Here is a 19040-nt window from a genome sequence, read left to right on the forward strand (position 1 = left end):
CTAATCAGTTGTATTGGGCCAATCAGGGCTGGATCAGGAGATGGGGTTTATGAAGGAGATGAGGATCATTTTGTGACTATATGGTGCTTATGGAGGCTAGGGTATCACCCTTGAGCCATTTCAGTTGGAAATTGGGGCTCAGATTGATCAATGCATTGCCAAATTCATCTATCAGATGAAAAGTCAACTGTGGTCAACTGTACATGATCTGGTGGATGTGGAGGTGGAAATGAGTTAGACACACTTCATTCATGTTGGAACAAGTGTTATATGGCATCTCAAAGCTTAAGAATGAAGAAAATCAAGTCAGGACAAAAACTGCCAAAAATAGCAGGTGACCTGTAACTGAAGTTTCCCAAAATGGAAAGTTTTTGACCTCAAAAACAGATGTCCAAGGAAGCTTCAAATGAAAAATTGTTCAACATGAAAGTTGTAGATCCTGTTCTCACCTTTCCAAAAAGTCCAAGAACTTGAAAATCCAATGTACGGTTTGTAAAATAGGGCTCAGTGAATTTCAGAAAAGACCCGTAATCAGGAGGCCATAACCACCACATACTTTGTCCAAATTGCAAGTTCTTTATATGCACAAACTCCATTTGACATGTACTTTGAGGGTGCATAATTGGATTTTCCCAAAAATGGCCAAGGCAAAAAGTCACTTTTCAACTGGACAGCTGAATTGGACCAGGGGCAAAATTGTCCAACTCTCAAAATAATTGGAATTTTTGAATGGGACTTTTTCCAACACCTCAGGAATGGCATTTGGAGTGTGTTTGAATATTCATTTCATGCATAGGCCTTTTAAATTGAGATTTGGCTTGAAAAGTGAAATGGTGAAAATTGGTCATTTTGCATACACATGGTGAATTTGAGAATGGAGCAACCAATGAGCATGAAACAAGTTTCTACAGTTCACATATGATATTTAGAAGGTGTATGTGCTGTCATTGAGGTGGCATGAGCTGTCTAAAGGAATTGACCATTTTACCCTCCATTTGCAAAATTACAATTTCACTAATTAAGCCAAAATGCTAATTAACATGATTAGTAATGGATTAAGCTACCATATATATTCTAAATCATCTCCTAATCATAACAGACGCTCACAATTACAAAAGTTGGATCTAGAAACTCTTCATTCTCTCCATTTTCATCAAGAACACAAACACCTTCAAATCCACAATTCTTCATCATCCTTCAACGAAATCTCAAGATTCTTTTTGCTTTGAACTCACATCATCATCTACACCAACTGTTTTGGAAGATTGGAGTGAAAAGCTTGGCCAATCGCAACTGTTCAAGAACACCTCAACAATGGCAAATTCGAATTAAGAGCTCTAGGATCAATATCAATTGGAACCGGACGCATCATTCAACTTCCTAAAGCTATTGGCGCAACTGTTTGTGGAGAAAAGCACGTGAGGAGCAGCAAATCGCGACTGCCATTACAGGTTTGAGGTTTTTCGAATCTCATGAAATGTTCCATTCTTATATGCGTTTGGTAGTTCTTGTTGCGTAGGTCGTAGATATGTTTGTAGATTTGTGAATAGTTAACCGTAGGTTGAGAAATCTGGAGATGAACATTTGAGTGTAAACCCTAACTCAATCGATTTGTTTGATAGAGGAACAATTAGGACAAACGAGTTTCATATTCGGATTGTAGGAGTTTAGACGGTTCGTTCGACTATATGCATGTCCATTTCTCTTAACTTTTGATGTTCATCCGTTTTTGAAGTTTCTGGAAAATAGTTCTTGAGGAAGACGATGAAAAGGCTGTTTGATCCAAAAAACATTTTGAAAATTCAAATAGGTTGTTTCCCGCCGCGCCAAGCTTTATTTACAAAATTGCCATTGTCATTTTTTTAATTAATTCATTTAATTTCTAAAAAATGTTTAGGACATGAAAAAATTCATAAAAAATAGTAAAAAATTCCTAAAAATATGGAGATTTTTTCCTTGACTTTGTTGACTTGTCTAGATGATTTTTGACCTATTGGTCAAAGTTGTGCTTGGCAAATATTTTATTTGGCATAGGCTTTTCTAATGTATGTCACATTTTGATACATTTTGGCAATTTGATCATGAAATACTCATATCATAAAATAAATGGCTGAAAATTTTTGTGGTGGTTCTTGACTCATTGAGGATTATTTATATGTAAATTTCATGAATTTTTGGTACCTGGTCAGAGAGCAGCAAATTCTGGAACTTAGGTGTGACAATTTGTGTCATACCTCTTGATGTCAACTTGTTGAATTTAATTGGATAACCTATGCATGTTAGAATTGAATGAAATTTGGCATGGTGAATTGTTGATATGTTAGGATGCTATGTGAATTTTTGTGGAATTTTATGTGGCATTTTCAAATTGATTGCTATTTTTCATCTCTGGTGATCATTTATGCAAGCTCATGTGACATAGGTTGGTAGATTGAATGGGAAATGCTCATGTGGTACTGGATAATCATGAAATTTGACATGCATGAACTAGACACATGTTAGGACCTCCCTGTTTTGGTCTCATCCATTTCTTTGTTGTTTTCAATGAGATATGAATTTTTGAATTGGATGTATGCATTGATGGTGTGAATTGGAGCCTATGATTGTGTCTGTTTTTGTTGATTTTCATTAACATGGTTCCATTTGCCCAATTGAGCTCAAATTTGACATGGTAGACCTTGATTAGGTTCTGTTTAGGGGTAAATTATTTGAGAATTTTTGGATTTATTTTGATGTGGATTTGAATGCAATAGTTCTGTTTGTATGCTTGGTGCTTCATTTGAACTAGTTTGCCTTGTTTTGTGCACAACATGAGCATGATGAATGATATAAACATGAGACCAATGGTGTTTGCTCTTGTTTGACTTTAATTTGAGATTGGTTTGAAGATACCTTGCTGTTTGAGATTTTTTTCTTGCCTTTGGGCCCTAGGCTTGGCCTAGTGGTCTAGTTGCTAATGTTTGCTTGATTTTTCAGGATTAAAAAGCAATGCACATGGATAATGGTCCAAATCAATTTTGATTGATGTTGTTGATGTTTGTACACTAACATAATTGTGTTTTGTAGGTTGTGAAGCATAGGCTTGAGCTTTGGCTTGCTTTGTTTGTGCATAGCTTGTATAGTTTGATTGATTGAACACTTGCTGTTTAGTTTGTCTGTCTGGGTACTAACTGTGTTTGATTGTTTCCAGGTACTTTAGTTGCTCAGTTCCTTGTGAACTATTGCTTTGCTTTGCTTAAGCAACTTGCATTGAGGTAGGTCCTCTAACTTCATGTAGTCTGGAGACCCGGCTGTTACCGGGCCGGGCAAATAAATGTCTGAAGTCCTCCTTAAGAGGCAATGATTGTGGTTGTTTATTTTTCGTGCCAAGCAGGTGAAAGTCCTTTAAATAAGGCAATTGGTGGAAGGTAGGGGTATGCAGTCTACCCCCCACTATTCAGTTGAGTCTTCTCCTTGCTCCCATTACATGGTTGTAGCATTGAGATCAAAAGCCCAAGATCCGTGCAGTGCACAATCGAGTCGGAGTCATCGAGTATAGAAGGGTTCCCCTATTCTGGACCCATGCTCATTTGTCAGCTCTCCCTGGTTAGGGATATGAGCTGTGAGGTCTGATCCTCACTTCATCCTTTCATCTGCTTCACCTTAGCCTCGTAATGGCAAGGTTAAGAGCAAAACCAACCTGTACAGACGACTTGCTTAGGCAGTCAAACCTGATTGATTGAGCCCCTTGTTTGGCTATAGTGCGTGTTATGTGGATATCTGATTGACATGCTTGTTTGAGATACCTGTTCTCATTTGATGATATATGATTGTATGCTTGTGTGCTAGCTTCTTTCCTGGTTAGGTTAGTTTGCTTATGCAAGTAGGATAGAAAACCGAACTTAGGGTGACTTTGCATGACAACATTAGGCTCGAGTCTCAGCTCCCTAGTGTCGTGTTTTCCCCTCGGTTTCTGGTTAACAATTTAGTCCCTTTCAGGGGAACTACATCGCCCTGATCCTTGTTCCAGACAAGGTATGTAGGCAGGTGGTCGTGCGAGACCACTCCGGGCAACCTTTTTCTTTTTTGCGTGTGTTTACTTGTTATCTGTGTGTTTTGGCTCGGATGCCGACGTAAGCCCAGTGATTGGCAGTCGGGCTCCACGTTTGCCCTTTTAAGTGTGTTTTGGTTCGGATGCCGACGTAATTCCATCCAGTGGTTGTCGGGCTCCATGTTTGCCACCCTTGCTTGTTTGTATGTTTTGTGTTGTTTGGCGTGCGTAAGCCGAACTACAGTGGCTCTGATTCTTGTTCCAGACAAGATATGTAGGCATAAGGTGCGATACCTTATCGAGCTCCCTTCTCCTAACCCCACCTGCGTTCCCCGTGTGTGTGTGTGATGTTTAGCAACCTATTCTTTATTCTAGGACGTGGATCCCGTCGAGTACGACGGACGTGAGGGGTGCTAATACCTTCCCCTTGCGTAACCGACTCCCTTACCTTTTCTCTCTGGTCGCGAGACCATGTCTTTCCAGGTTTCTCTGAGCGTTTCCTTTCCCTATCTTGGGATAAATAACGTTTAGTGGCGGCTCTGTGTGTTTTCTTTTGAGCTTCGCCGGTTGATTTTTCGCAGGATGCGACAGCTGGCGACTCTGCTGGGGACTACCGATGTAGACCTATGCTGGTCCATCGTCCCTAGGCGAGTCCTTCCTAGCGTTCTAGGATTAGTTTAGGTTGCTTGTTGTGTGATTTATTGCATTTATTATTCTAACCAGTGTGTATATATTTGCATTAATGTTTGCATGCATCATACTATCATGCTGTTGCCGTCCTCTGTGCAGGTGGTTCCTCTGTGTGGGGTGGGTGTTCTGAGTGGGGCTAAAACCCAGGCCCGAGTATACACCTAGGACTAGTGTGGTCTCATGTTCCTCATTTGCTGGATCAGCATATTGTTGCAACGTGACATACCACGAGCCAGACGAGGTTCATTTGATAGTGCTTTCCTCTGTGGGGTACCCCACTTTGGTTGAGTTACTTCATCTGAACTATTGACTCTGGTGACCGATCATTTCCCGTATCTTTGGTTTAGACGATCTCAGGAGAGCTGCAATGGCACACCCGAAAGGGCAAACCCATTGAGTATCTCTGCCCGATTGTCGAGACTATTGTCCGCCTTAGGATGACCTGTTTAGAATTTACCTGTGAGGGGAGGGTGATTCTTTCAGATGCATGTTCAGATGGTGACTTTGATGGTGACTAATTGTTCCATGGATCAGATTTCTATTTATAAGTCGGATTTATGGCCGTTTATTTCTGAGATGCCGGAGTGCTGTCCGTGATTTATCAGTGGGGATCCGTTTATTTCAGGATTCCCCGGGCCGAGTTATTTATCAGTGGGGATCCGTTTATTTCAGGATTCCCCGGGCCGATTCAGATGGTTTTGGATATCTGCTCAGAGATTGGTGATGGTGATGATGATGGTGTATCAGTCTTCCGTTTATTTCGGAACCCTTGAGTAGGATTTGTGGTTAGTCAGACTTCAGATGGTCGTGATCAGTCCAGGGATCCGAGTTGTGGGTCAGAGCAACAGATGATCAGATGACTTGGAGGATGGCCCATTGCATTCATCTGCATCATTCTCATTTTGCATCCATCTGCACCAGACTTACGTCTAGCCATATGGGGAGTATGATGGATTGAGAATCTGGTTGAGAGACATCTGAATGTCAGAATGTTATTGGTGAAATATTATCTGTCTCGATGAAACCAGAATCAAAGGACAGAAGCTTCCTCATATGGATAGACGTTGCATTCATGCATATTAACCTGTTTGCTGTTTTGCAGGAATCATTGCTCGCGCTCGCAGAACCGTACCTTTGCACTCAACACGCCCTCACAGATATTACACCAGGCGCAATACTCCCAGACTGATGGATCCTCCCAACGCTGACATCCTCGAACTGAAAGAGAAGATGGGAAAGCTGATTCATGTCATGCAAGAGTTCGCCTTGGGGCAGAAAGTAATTGCCGAAAAGGCGAGGAGGATTGAAGACTGGCTGAAGATGGGGAACATGCAAGGAAACGCTTCGTCGTCTGGACCGAAGAAATCTTTTGGTAATTGTAACACCCTTCTAAAATACCCCAAAAATTTATTAAAATAATAAACATATAATCAGAGTAATAGTGCACCAAGGGTGTCACACAAACATTCCACACCATTTAAACAATATAACGATCATGCTCTTTTATTTAATTTAAATATAAAGTATTTGCACAATTACGCAGCGGATAGAGATCAACTCAATCATGCAAAACATGTAACATCACATGTAATTTAGTTCAACAACAACAACAATAATAATCAAAGTGTTCCCGCCCGATGTTACATCTATCAGAGCATGACCCACTAGGGAGACTACACTAGACTCCAAGCATTTGCTTCTACTCAACTCATTTCTCGTTACCTGAAAAATAGTTGTAAGGGTGAGTTCCTCAATCAATATAATAAGCATTATAAAACAACATGTAATGCCAAGTAATTAACACATCAATCACCCTAATTGCAATACACATTCAGTAATAGCTCATTGGCTTAAACATCATACTCAACATCAATATACAATACCAGTATAATCTCAAATCATACTTAACAACAACACAACACACGTATAATATTGGAACACATCCATTCATATTATACGCCATACATATTTTTATGCAATGAGACTCTACACATGCGGTACCGACTATTCTTGAACATATAGTTCAAGCTCACCGATCCCTCCAGATACGGCTACTAAGCTCACTAGTCCCACTCATTTGAGACCTAGTGACTCACTCACTAATTCCTCACCATGGGAATTAGCTACAGCCCCGAAGGCTAGACTATGCACACTAATCATCTAGCATGCAAACATCAACAACAAATCCACAATGATTCACTCACTAATTCCTCACCATGGGAATTAGCTACAACCCCAAAGGCTATGCTATGCATGCTAATCATCTAGCAATGCAACATCAACAATAATTCAAAAATAAACATATGCTCACACTCTGAGCCATACAACAGTCCATTCACACATACATGCATAATATATACATTCACAGCATCATGTACATCATCAATCTTTCATCACATAAGCATGTCAGATTATGCCAAACAACAACCACAATATTAGTACATTTCAATATTGCATATACTGCTCAAAACAGCGGGAATTTATCCCTATTACACCATAGGCAACATAGGCCAACCCTCAATTAGGTACACCACATTTAAAAACAATAATTTTTCACTCTGCAACAGTGTTAACCGGTTAACGCCCTGGGTTAACCGGTTAACGCAGGCAAAACTCACTTTCTGGCAAAACGCAACAGTGTTAACCGGTTAACGCCCTGGGTTAACCGGTTAACGCAGGCAAAACAGTACATTTTCACAATTCAAGACAGTGTTAACCGGTTAACACCCTGGGTTAACCGGTTAACGCAGACAAAACAGCAGTTCCTGCGCTAACACAAGGCAGAATGCAGAATTCTCCGCATTTTCCGCCGTTGGAGGACTTCCGGACCTCCGATTCCGATTCCGTAAAAAGCTATACGTTCGGAATTTCACCACTAACCCAAACACAGATTCAATTACGGTCTAAATACAATTTATCCAATTCAATTCTTCAGCATCAACAATCCCAATTAGGGTCAAATTAACGGCTTATCACTACCCATCACATATTATCCCAAAATACCCATTAATCGACGATAAACCCCCCTTACCTTAACAATCCGGCGAATCTTTGAGCTTCAAGCCTTTCCTTTCTTCAACCTTTGTTCTTCAGCTCCTTTCTCCTCTTCTCTGCCCTTTTCCCTTTTCACGATTTTCTCTGTTTTCACGTGAAATGTTTTTACTCCCAATGGGACTTTTTCCTTAATTCCAACTTATATATATTTTCCAAATAATAATTATTATTCCAAAATAATAATAATTCAAAAAATAATAATAATAATAAAATTTCCAATTATTTAATTAAATTAATAATTAAATTATTAACTCAATTCAAATAATTATTTTATTATTATCGGGGTGTTACAACTCTTCCCCACTAAAAGAGTTTTCGTCCTCGAAAACATACCTCAAGCGAACAACTCTGGATAAGACTCCTTCATCTTACTCTCCAGTTCCCAAGTCACGTTGCCACCTGCTGGTCCTCCCCAAGCTACCTTCACCAAGGCAATCTCTTTACCCCGCAACTGCTTCAACTCTCGATCCTCGATCCTCATAGGTGATGTTTCAACAGTCAGGTTATCTCTCACCTGTACATCATCTATTTGGACTACATGCGACGGATCATGAATGTACCTCCTCAACTGAGACACATGAAAAACTTCATGCAAATTCGCAAGCGACGGCGGTAAGGCGATACGATAGGCTACTTCTCCTATCCTCTCCAAAATCTGATAAGGACCAATAAATCGAGGTGTCAACTTCTTCGACTTCAAAGCTCGACCAACACCAGTTATCGGAGTGACGCGAAGAAACACATGATCTCCCTCTTGGAACTCAAGTGACTTCCTCCTCTTATCGTGATAACTCTTCTGACGACTCTGAGCAATTCTCATCTTCTCCTGAATCATCTTAATCTTTTCCGTAGTTTGTTGAACAATCTCCGGTCCCACCACAGCACTCTCACCGGACTCATACCAACATAAAGGTGTCCGACATCTCCTACCATACAAAGCTTCAAACGGTGCCATACCAATGCTCGAATGAAAACTATTGTTGTAGGTGAACTCAATCAAAGGCAAATAACAATCCCAAGCACCTCCTTTTTCTAAAACACAAGCTCTCAAAAGATCCTCCAGTGACTGAATCGTCCTCTCAGTCTGACCATCAGTCTGCGGGTGATATGCAGAACTCAATCTCAGTTTAGTTCCCAAAGCCTTCTGCAAACCCTCCCAGAACTTCGATGTAAATCTAGGATCTCTGTTCGAAACAATACTCGACGGAATACCATGCAAGCTTACAATCTTCTCAATATACAACTCGGCTAATCTCTCTAACGGATAATCCATTCTGATCGAAATGAAATGAGCCGACTTCGTCAATCTGTCCACGATCACCCAAATGGCTTCAAAATTCTTACTTGTCCTCGGTAAACCAGAAACAAAATCCATACTGATACTGTCCCACTTCCACTCTGGAATAGCCAACGGTTGCATTAGTCCAGACGGCTTCTGATGCTCAATCTTTGACTTCTGACAAGTCAAACAAGAATAAACAAAACTCGCAATTTCTCTTTTCATTCCCGGCCACCAAAATAACTTCTTCAAATCATGATACATCTTCGTAGCTCCAGGATGAATACTTAAGCCACTACGATGTCCCTCCTCAAGAATACTCTTCTTAAGCTCAATAACATTCGGAATACACACCCGACTACCAAATTTCAAAACACCGTTCTCATCAACTCTGAATTCACCACCTCGACCTTGATTCACTAAAGTCAACTTATCAACCAAAAGCATATCGGATTTCTGACCCTCTCTGATCTCCTCCAGAATACCACTCGTTAACTTCAACATTCCCAATTTAACACTGTTGTGAGTACTCTCACACACCAAACTCAAGTCTCTAAACTGCTCAATTAAATCCAATTCCTTAACCATTAACATAGACATATGTAATGATTTCCGACTCAATGCATCAGCCACTACATTTGCTTTACCCGGATGGTAATTCAAACCAAAATCATAATCCTTCAGAAACTCTAACCATCTCCTCTGTCTCATATTCAGCTCTTTCTGATCAAACAAATACTTTAAACTCTTATGGTCACTGAAAACCTCAAATCTTGATCCATACAAGTAATGCCTCCACAACTTCAAAACAAACACTACAGCTGCCAACTCTAAATCGTGCGTCGGATAGTTCCTTTCATGAACCCTCAGCTGTCTCGAAGCATAAGCTATAACCTGCTTATTCTGCATCAACACACCACCCAAACCCAACAATGAAGCATCACAGTAAACTTCAAATGGTTCCGACGAACTCGGTAACGTCAAAATAGGAGCAGTAGTCAACCTTCTCTTTAACTCTTGGAAACCTTCTTCACATTTTGAGTCCCAAACAAACGCTTGCCCCTTTCTAGTCAACATCGTCAACGGTAACGCCAACTTAGAAAATCCCTCAATGAACTTCCTATAATAACCAGCCAAACCAAGGAAACTTCGAATCTCAGCAACAGACTTCGGAGCTTCCCACTTAGATACCGCTTCTATCTTAGAAGGATCAACAGCAACACCACCTCTTGAAATCACATGACCAAGAAAACTAACTTCTTCTAACCAAAATTCACACTTAGACAGTTTAGCAAATAACTGCTTTTCTCGCAGCACTCCTAAAACCACTCTCAAATGCTCAGCATGCTCTTCTTCAGATTTCGAATACACCAAAATGTCATCAATAAACACCACAACAAATTGATCCAAGTACGGATGGAAAATCCTATTCATGTACTCCATAAATACTCCAGGCGCATTAGTCACACCAAAAGGCATTACAGAATACTCATAATGTCCATACCTCGTTCTGAAAGCAGTCTTCTGAATATCCTCAGTTTTCACACGTATCTGATGATACCCAGATCTCAAATCTATCTTGCTGAACACACTCGCACCAACCAACTGATCCATCAAATCATCAATCCTCGGCAAAGGATACCGATTCTTGATCGTCACTTTATTCAGTTGCCTGTAGTCCACACACAACCTCATAGTACCTTCCTTCTTCTTAACCAACAACACTGGTGCACCCCACGGTGACACACTTGGACGAATAAACTTCTTATCCAACAAATCTTCCAACTGACTTTTCAATTCAGCTAACTCAACAGCAGACATACGGTACGGAGCCATCGATATCGGTCTAGTACCAGGTACCAATTCAATCGAGAACTCAACTTCACGCTCTGGCGGTAACTCATTCACTTCTTCCGGAAACACATCAGGAAAGTCACACACCACTGCTAGATCACGAATCACCAGTTTATCTTTAGCCCCTAAAGTTGCCAACAGCATAAACAACTCTGCCCCATCTGCCACTTCCTCATTCACCTGCCTGGCTGATAGAAACAGACTCTGCCCTTCCTCAATCTCAGAAAATATCACCGTCTTATCAAAACAGTTGATATAAACTCGGTTAAACACCAACCAGTTCATACCCAAGATAACGTCAATCTGCACTAATGGAAGACACACAAGGTCTATCCCAAAATCTCTACCAAAAATATTCAAAGGACAACTCAAACAAACCGAAGTAGTAGTCACTGAACCCTTTGCAGGAGTATCAATCACCATACTTCCACGCATCTCAGATATCTCTAACTTAAGCTTCACAGCACAATCCACAGATATAAAAGAATGAGTAGCACCTGTGTCAATAATAGCTATAAGAGGAAAGCCATTAATATAACACGTACCTCTGATCAAACGATCATCTGCAGAAGTCTCAGAACCTGATAGAGCAAAAACCTTGCCTCCTGACTGATTCTCCTTCTTCGGCTTAGGACACTGGGGACTGATATGACCCAACTCTCCACAGTTGAAACAAGTTACAGTCTTCAATCGGCACTCTGCAGCCAAGTGACCACCTTTCCCACACTTGAAACACTTCATCTCAGCACTGGTACACTCATGAACACGATGTCCAGCCCGACCACATCTATAACACTTAGCAGGAGCACTAGAGTCTCCCCCACTAGGCCTCTTCATCCCACTCTGCTTCTGAAAACCTTTGCCAGCTGCATACGGTTTTCCACGATCCATCTGATTCTTACCCTTCCTATCAACCCTCTGTTGATAGCTCTCTGCTCTAGCCTTGGAATCCTGTTCAAAAATTCTACAACAGTCAACCAAGTCAGAAAACACCCTGATCCTCTGATATCCAATAGCTTGTTTGATCTCAGGACGCAACCCGTTCTCAAACTTCACACATTTCGAAAATTCTCCAGCAGCCTCATTATAGGGAGTATAGTACTTTGACAGCTCGGTGAACTTCGCAGCATACTCAGTAACCGACCTGTTACCCTGCTTCAATTCCAAAAACTCTATCTCTTTCTTTCCTCTGACATCTTCTGGAAAATACTTTCTCAGGAACCTTTCCCTGAACACGGCCCAAGTGATCTCAGTATTCCCAGCAGATTCCAACTCAGTGCGGGTAGCAACCCACCAATCATCAGCTTCCTCTGACAGCATATGTGTACCGAACCTGACCTTCTGGTTATCAGCACACTCAGTTACTCTGAAGATCCTCTCGATCTCCTTCAACCACTTCTGAGCACCATCTGGATCGTATGCTCCCTTGAACATTGGAGGATTGTTCTTCTGGAACTCACTCAGTTGACGAGCAGCTCCCATTCCTACAACATTTGGATTCCCTCCAAGTACTCCAGCCAGCATACCCAGAGCCTCAGCAATCGCAGCATCATCTCTGCCTCTTCCAGCCATCTCTATTCTGAAAACCCAACAAACTAAAACAATAAGTACTGATAGGGTTACACAACACCTATCCCGTACAGGGAAAACAGAATAATTACGACTCGACACGACCGACTATGCTCTGATACCACTAATGTAACACCCTTCTAAAATACCCCAAAAATTTATTAAAATAATAAACATATAATCAGAGTAATAGTGCACCAAGGGTGTCACACAAACATTCCACACCATTTAAACAATATAACGATCATGCTCTTTTATTTAATTTAAATATAAAGTATTTGCACAATTACGCAGCGGATAGAGATCAACTCAATCATGCAAAACATGTAACATCACATGTAATTTAGTTCAACAACAACAACAATAATAATCAAAGTGTTCCCGCCCGATGTTACATCTATCAGAGCATGACCCACTAGGGAGACTACACTAGACTCCAAGCATTTGCTTCTACTCAACTCATTTCTCGTTACCTGAAAAATAGTTGTAAGGGTGAGTTCCTCAATCAATATAATAAGCATTATAAAACAACATGTAATGCCAAGTAATTAACACATCAATCACCCTAATTGCAATACACATTCAGTAATAGCTCATTGGCTTAAACATCATACTCAACATCAATATACAATACCAGTATAATCTCAAATCATACTTAACAACAACACAACACACGTATAATATTGGAACACATCCATTCATATTATACGCCATACATATTTTTATGCAATGAGACTCTACACATGCGGTACCGACTATTCTTGAACATATAGTTCAAGCTCACCGATCCCTCCAGATACGGCTACTAAGCTCACTAGTCCCACTCATTTGAGACCTAGTGACTCACTCACTAATTCCTCACCATGGGAATTAGCTACAGCCCCGAAGGCTAGACTATGCACACTAATCATCTAGCATGCAAACATCAACAACAAATCCACAATGATTCACTCACTAATTCCTCACCATGGGAATTAGCTACAGCCCCAAAGGCTATGCTATGCATGCTAATCATCTAGCAATGCAACATCAACAATAATTCAAAAATAAACATATGCTCACACTCTGAGCCATACAACAGTCCATTCACACATACATGCATAATATATACATTCACAGCATCATGTACATCATCAATCTTTCATCACATAAGCATGTCAGATTATGCCAAACAACAACCACAATATTAGTACATTTCAATATTGCATATACTGCTCAAAACAGCGGGAATTTATCCCTATTACACCATAGGCAACATAGGCCAACCCTCAATTAGGTACACCACATTTAAAAACAATAATTTTTCACTCTGCAACAGTGTTAACCGGTTAACGCCCTGGGTTAACCGGTTAACGCAGGCAAAACTCACTTTCTGGCAAAACGCAACAGTGTTAACCGGTTAACGCCCTGGGTTAACCGGTTAACGCAGGCAAAACAGTACATTTTCACAATTCAAGACAGTGTTAACCGGTTAACACCCTGGGTTAACCGGTTAACGCAGACAAAACAGCAGTTCCTGCGCTAACACAAGGCAGAATGCAGAATTCTCCGCATTTTCCGCCGTTGGAGGACTTCCGGACCTCCGATTCCGATTCCGTAAAAAGCTATACGTTCGGAATTTCACCACTAACCCAAACACAGATTCAATTACGGTCTAAATACAATTTATCCAATTCAATTCTTCAGCATCAACAATCCCAATTAGGGTCAAATTAACGGCTTATCACTACCCATCACATATTATCCCAAAATACCCATTAATCGACGATAAACCCCCTTACCTTAACAATCCGGCGAATCTTTGAGCTTCAAGCCTTTCCGTTCTTCAACCTTTGTTCTTCAGCTCCTTTCTCCTCTTCTCTGCCCTTTTCCCTTTTCACGATTTTCTCTGTTTTCACGTGAAATGTTTTTACTCCCAATGGGACTTTTTCCTTAATTCCAACTTATATATATTTTCCAAATAATAATTATTATTCCAAAATAATAATAATTCAAAAAATAATAATAATAATAAAATTTCCAATTATTTAATTAAATTAATAATTAAATTATTAACTCAATTCAAATAATTATTTTATTATTATCGGGGTGTTACAGTAATGACCAGCACAAGGATGAGGGTGAATCGAGTGCTGTCTACGCTCAGAGAGGACCCAGTAGGGATCGTTACTTCCAGCACACCGCTGCGGTAACTATTCCTGCTGACAATCAGTCTGCACAACAGCAACAGCAGCGTCAGCCATTTCAGCGGAAGTCTCCGAGGGTAGGATATCCAGTCAGGAGGAGGATGAGTGATCGGCATTTTGACAGGCCGCCTGTGACATACTCTGTCCTATTAAAAAAGTTGAAGGATCTAGGGCTGGTACAGTTGAGGACTTTGGCACCTATGGGACCTGATCAAAGGCCAGCCAATTTTGATGAAAATGTCAAATGTGAATTCCATTCGGGTGCTCCCGGGCACGGTGTAGAGGACTGCAAAGCTTTTAAGCACGTAGTCCAAGACCTGGTGGATTCCAAGGCCCTCAATTTTACATTGTCATTGAATGCTGATGCCAATCCCATGTCGGCGCATGGACAGGCGATGGTGGGTGCAATTGCTGAAAATTCAGATCGCGCCTGTGCGGTAGGTGGAGAGACTGACAGTGACTGGGAGATTGATCAATGGATAAAGCCGTGCGTACCAGGAAGCTGGGAGGCTTAAAAAGGGATCAGCACCGACACTCGTCCGGAAGAGTAATATTTCTTGTTTTCAGTTTATATGCATGGAAGCCTTGCGTGTTGCCCGACACGTATTGGTTCATTGTAAGGGTCATCTCATGTTTAAATTTGCATTTTCTGCATCATTAATAAATGGATGTTTTTCAGTCAAAAAGCAGTGTTCCCTGTTTTTCATTTATTTTTGCAGTTTAAAAACAAATAAAAATGGCAATGTTTGTTTTCTGTTTTTTCCTTTTTGATTTGTCTCGTCCCAAATTCAAAAATAATTCTCCGGATCTCGTTGATAACAATTGGGTTACCCCTCATATGACTTCGACGAACCGATCTATCTTGCTGAAGAAGAAGACGAAGAAGATTGTGATCTGCTGGAACTAGCCAGGTTGTTGAAACAAGAGGAGAAGGTGATTCAGTCGCCCGAGGAGCGATGCAAGATCGTTATTCCAAGCACCGAGGTCAGGAAGGAAGGAAATTGGGGCCGCTTCAGGGGCAAGTCGAGAGCAGAATGGTAGCCTTGTTAAAGGAACATGTGAATACCTTTGCCTGGTCATGTCAGAATACGCCAGGTCAAGTACCAATGTCGTTGTGCACACGCTGCCATGGAGAGAAGACAGTCCTCTGGAAAAGCAGAATGCCAGTGCCTGTATCAGAGAGCCATGGTGACTTTGTTTCATGATATGATTCGTCATGAAATCGAATGCTATGCTATGACATGATAGCAAAGTCCCAAACAGGAGTGGGGCATCTGGTCAAGATAATTCAAGCTGAGGTTGAATTCAAGTAAATGCACGTTCAGAGTGCGATCCGGTAAGATGTTGGGGTTCAGTGTCAGAGAGGAATCGAGGTTCCCGCTAAAAAAAAAAATAATAATAATAAAAAAAAATTAAAAAAAAAAAAAACAAAATGCCTGAACCGAGAAAGAAAAAAGAGGTTCGTGGTTTCTTAGAAAGATTGAACTATCTGTCATGGTTCGCATCCCATCTAACAGCCACGTGTGAACCCATATTCCAGATGTTGAAAAAAAATCAAACGGTCAGGTGAAATAATGATTGCCAAGGGGCATTGAAAGAAATAAAGGAATAAGTTGCAGGAACCTCTGATTCTGATATCTCCTATGGAAGGAACAACCATCAATTCTGTATTTGACGGCCTTCGAGGGGTCTACGAGGTGTATTGGGTCAGCATGACGCGTCTTGTCGAAAAGAGCATGCAATTTACCTGAGCAAAAAGTTTACCGACTGTGAAACAATACATTCACTGTTCGAGAAAACTTGCTGTACTTTGGCATAGGCTGCTCGCCGACTGAGACAGTGTATGCTGGTTCATACCACTTTGTGGATTTCAAGATGGATCCGATCAAGTATGGGTTTGAAAATCCAGTATTGACCGGACGGGTTCTCAGAAAGCAATCAAGGGGTGTATTGTCTGATTACATCTCTCTGCAACCCGTTGAGGATTATCAACCGAGGAAGTTTGAAGTTCCCTGATGAGGACATCTTGAGGTGCTCTAATCGAAAGATTGAGAGTAACCGATCCCGGAGGAGGGGCCTGACTCCGAATCCGAACGGATTCCGATGTCTGATGGGGAGGTTAAGGAGAATAAGATTTTGTTGCCCGGATAACATTTGAATGCACCGACGGCGTGATTGGGCAGGAAATGGTGGTAACCTATAAAGACTGACATGAGATGTTGCCGTTTGCATTGCATGGGTATTGTACCTCGGTACACCTACTGGGGCAAACTCCTTTCTCATTGGTATATGGGATGGAGGCTGTATTACCCGTTGAGGTTCAGATTCCCTCTTTGAGAGCCCTGATGGACGTGAAATTGCAAGAGGCTGAATGGGTAAGGACCCGGTACGAAGAGTTGAGCCTGATAGAGGAAAAGAGGCTAGCAGCCATTTGTCATGGGCAGTTATATCAGCAGAGGATGAAGCGTGCTTTTGACAGAAAGGTGCGACCTCGGGTATATCACGTAGGTGATATGGTGCTGAAAAGGATCCATCCTCCTCAAAACGATCGAAGGGGCAAATGGACACCGAATTATGAATCCCCAGCATGGTCAAGAAGGTTTTCTCTGGTGGAGCCTTGTTGTTGACGACCATGGATGGCGAAGATTTTCCATCCCCTGTGAATGCGGACGCAGTTAAAAAAGTACTTCGTATAATTGACCCGCTGGACGAAAAGAATAAAATAGTCCAGGCAAAAATGGGCATCCCGGCGAACCAAAAAACAGAAAGAAAGGTTCGGGCAAAAGTTAGGGATAAAGATGAAAAAAATTGTACACCCGGCAAGTCGAAAACCTGAAAAGGCGACTTGGGCAAAAAAGGGTATCCCGGTGGACTGAAAACCCGAAAGGGCGGTCCAGGCAAAAGAGGGATTGAAACGAACAACTGCGTCCAGCATGATCGTTTGCGCTTTGGTTAAAGCATCATGGATAATACCCGGTAGGGATCAATCGGAATCGTCTTGTTCAGAAGGCAGAAAGCATGGAGAGTCTGAGGACATATGGGGTGTAACCGAGTTGGAACTCGATGAGATCGCGGTTTCACATTGCCATTAGGATAGATTTTTCCTTTTGTGCGCAATTACCTCTTTTCAGGAATTGCTTCCTTTTGTATTGCTCATTTGAGCCACACCTTTTCCAATCAATAAAATGCATATTCAGTCAAATAATTTTGTTTTTTTGTTCTCATTACCGCTTTGATTGCAAAAACATCCAGATTATTTTGATAAAGAATCTTGCATTTTTAAAACATACAGGTTTCCTTCCAATGCATGTTTATAAGATTGAAAGCTTGAAATCTTATTTGGAAGGTTGAGTGACCCAAGTGTTGAAATCTTGACACGCCTGGGGCACGGTTTTATCTAACGATCTGTTTTGCAGGAACTGTTAGATATTTTCACTCGCTTGCAGGTTGTGATGTGGAAGCTTTGTAACAAATCCCCAGAGAGTTCGCTCAGGAACGAATGAATGAAAGGATGACGAAGACGTTGAGACGTACGACGATCCTTGATGATAATCAAGAAGACTCTTCAAAGTCGGAAGAATGGAAAGTCTGTAGAAATTCCCCGCAGAGTCTGACCAGAAACGAATGAATGAAAGGATGACGAAGACGTTGAGACGTACGACGATCCTTGATGATAATCAAGAAGACTCTTCAAAGTCGGAAGATTGGAAAGTCTGTAGAAATTCCCCGCAGAGTCTGACCAGTCCCCGAGTGGAGCGGGTTTTTTTCAATGACATATCTCTCCAACAGTGTTCATTCTACCTGTGGATTGAACGAGTTTCCGTAGCAGACGAATATCTGCATCCCCAGCCGAGGGTATCCTACATGTGGATTGATTGGGTCCTCCCCAACGGAGTAGTATGCGTTTCCCTAGCAGGATCAGGATGGTTATCCCCAGCAGGTGATAGATTGATGTTTCCCCAGTTAAGCCTGGAGGTTGCTTTTCCCCTGGCAGAGTTTTTGTGAGTATTTCCCCAGTGAAGTCGGCAAGTATCTGGGAGGGTTTCCCGAAGCGGAGTCAGGATTGATATCCCCAGCAAGTCAAAGACTGTTGTATCCCCACAGAGTGTTGGTGGTTCCTATCCCCAGCATTTCCTCGAGTGGATTGGGTGCAAAGGAGGCTGTTATTCCCCAGCAGAGTATCTGTAAGCATTTCCCAGTGAAGTCGGCAGGTATCTGTGAGGGTTTCTCAAAGCGGAGTCGGGATTGATATCCCCAGCAAGTCAAAGACTGCTGTATCCCCACAGAGTGTTGGTGGTACTTATCCCCAGCGTTTCCTCGAGTGGATTGGGTGCAAAGGAGGTTCTTCCCCAGCAAGGGTTGCATTTTCCCAGCAGCA

Source organism: Lathyrus oleraceus, chromosome 6 (assembly GCF_024323335.1).
Source record: "Lathyrus oleraceus cultivar Zhongwan6 chromosome 6, CAAS_Psat_ZW6_1.0, whole genome shotgun sequence".
Taxonomy (NCBI): Eukaryota; Viridiplantae; Streptophyta; class Magnoliopsida; order Fabales; family Fabaceae; genus Lathyrus; species Lathyrus oleraceus.